The following is a 3,026-nucleotide window of genomic DNA, read 5'->3' on the forward strand; positions in this document are numbered from 1 at the left end:
GCCCAGCAGAAAACACAAGACGTACCATAGGATACAAAATACAACCCTACGCACACCATACCCACTAGGCCGGAAATACAAGATACAGCTCAAGAGACCCTCAGTACAATAAGCACTAAACCACGCAAAACCAAAACAATACATACAGCACAAAATACAGTCCAGATCAGATCATGCAATACTCAGTAGACACAGGACGACGCAATACGGAACACAAAACCAACTACAGTACGCTCCACCATGTACCCCCCGCCCTTGCTACAACCCATCCCCGACAAAGGACATTGTACAGACCACTTAAGAGACACAGAAGATGCCGTACAATCAAATACACCAAACCAAACGCCATACAGAAGAGCAAACGCAATGATGCGGCGATGACAGGCTCCTCCGGTGACATCTGGCAAAGGGCTCCTCCGGGGTGCCGCCATTCAGGGCCCCTTCAGCGCGGGGCGACGAAAGGCTCCACAGAGACGGCCTGGGCTGTGTGATGAACATGTCCTCTGGGGCTGGCACGATGCAGGGCTCCCCAGGCTAAACAACCCCAGCTCCCTCAGCCTCTCCTCGAGACACACACCACCGAAGAAATCGCAGGAGCCAGTACATTACAAACCATAGCGCATGTCACAAGACACTTCCAGAAACAGCGCACAAAACCAGACGCAAAAGACAAGACAGGAAACAGAATCTGGGCGGGAAATACCTCAAAAGACAATACGTACCAGAAAATACAGGCAAAACAAGACAAAACCCAGTAAACGACACACAACAGAAGGTACTATGCAATACATATAACATACAACAGAAAACAAAACACGAATACATACCATCAAAATCATCCTGCACAATAAAAGACAGCACAAAGAATACACAGAATACTGAACAGACAGTAAAAAATACTCTACAGAAAACAAAATCCATTCCATGCAATGTATACCATACAGCACACACTGTACAAGAACTACGACTCCATACACACAATACATATGCTACAATACAAAATACAAGTACCACAGTAGAAAAATACAGGCCAACTACAATGCGACACCATCCCAGACCGGACAGGAGATACCACAGGCAGGGACCAGACCCACAGTACCTACCGTAGGGTACATACCAAATCACCAGCGTCAGGAAGATCTCCCGTGGGGCACTGCGATGCAGGGCTCCTCCAACATAAGTTGACACAGGTGCCCTAGCAGGCAGCACGAGAAGCGGCTCCTGCTGGGCGGCACAAAGAAAGGCTCCTCCAGGGCTGCGCAACCAAGGACTCCTCCAGAGCGGAAAGACAAAAGGGCTCCTCTGCCGCCAAGCCATCAGGGGCTCCTCCAATGCTGCACCCACCAAGGGCCCCACCAGCATGGCACCACCAACAGCTGCTCCGCTGCACCAAAGGGGCTCCAAGAAGAGCCGGGCATCAAACAAACTGCTCCTCCGGCGCTCCCTGCTAACCACTGCTCTGCTGCGGCGGCACAAAGCCAACCTCTGGGGAGGCGCCAAGACACGCTCCTCCGACGGGGCGACAACAAGGACGCCTGCGCAACGGCACTAGCACGGGCTCCTCCAGCGCAAAGCAACAAATGGCTCCTCCAGGGCGCTGCCACCATCGGCTCCTCCTCGGCAGCGTAACAAAGGGCTGCTCCTCTGCGGCACGACGAGGGGCTCCCGAGGCGCTTTGCCACCAATCGCTCCCCTGCGGCGCTGCGCTACAGGGCTGCTCCGGGGCGGCGCCACTGGGGGCTCTCCAGGAGCAACGCTATCAGCATCTCCTCTGGGGTGGTGCGAGCGCAATGCAACACAACTCATACCACGCTGGAAAGAACAGACTTGAAATACAATACGTCATACCACGTATTACAAACCCCCCAGCAGAAAACACAAGACATACCATAGGATACAAAATACAACCCTACGCACACCATACCCACTAGGCCGGAAATACAAGATACAGCTCAAGAGACCCTCAGTACAATAAGCACTAAACCACGCAAAACCAAAACAATACATACAGCACAAAATACAGTCCAGATCAGATCATGCAATACTCAGTAGACACAGGACGACGCAATACGGAACACAAAACCAACTACAGTACGCTCCACCATGTACCCCCCGCCCTTGCTACAACCCATCCCCGACAAAGGACATTGTACAGACCACTTAAGAGACACAGAAGATGCCGTACAATCAAATACACCAAACCAAACGCCATACAAAAGAGCAAACGCAATGATGCGGCGATGACAGGCTCCTCCGGTGACATCTGGCAAAGGGCTCCTCCGGGGTGCCGCCATTCAGGGCCCCTTCAGCGCGGGGCGACGAAAGGCTCCATCCACAGAGACGGCCTGGGCTGTGTGATGAACATGTCCTCTGGGGCTGGCACGATGCAGGGCTCCCCAGGCTAAACAACCCCAGCTCCCTCAGCCTCTCCTCGAGACACACACCACCGAAGAAATCGCAGGAGCCAGAACATTACAAAGCGCATGTCACAAGACACTTCCAGAAACAGCGCACAAAACCAGACGCAAAAGACAAGACAGGAAACAGAATCTGGGCGGGAAATACCTCAAAAGACAATACGTACCAGAAAATACAGGCAAAACAAGACAAAACCCAGTAAACGACACACAACAGAAGGTACTATGCAATACATATAACATACAACAGAAAACAAAACACGAATACATACCACCAAAATCATCCTGCACAATAAAAGACAGCACAAAGAATACACAGAATACTGAACAGACAATAAAAAATACTCTACAGAAAACAAAATCCATTCCATGCAATGTATACCATACAGCACACACTGTACAAGAACTACGACTCCATACACACAATACATATGCTACAATACAAAATACAAGTACCACAGTAGAAAAATACAGGCCAACTACAATGCGACACCATCCCAGACCGGACAGGAGATACCACAGGCAGGGACCAGACCCACAGTACCTACCGTAGGGTACATACCAAATCACCAGCGTCAGGAAGATCTCCCGTGGGGCACTGCGATGCAG

This window comes from Falco peregrinus, chromosome 10, assembly GCF_023634155.1.
Source record: "Falco peregrinus isolate bFalPer1 chromosome 10, bFalPer1.pri, whole genome shotgun sequence".
NCBI lineage: Eukaryota > Metazoa > Chordata > Aves > Falconiformes > Falconidae > Falco > Falco peregrinus.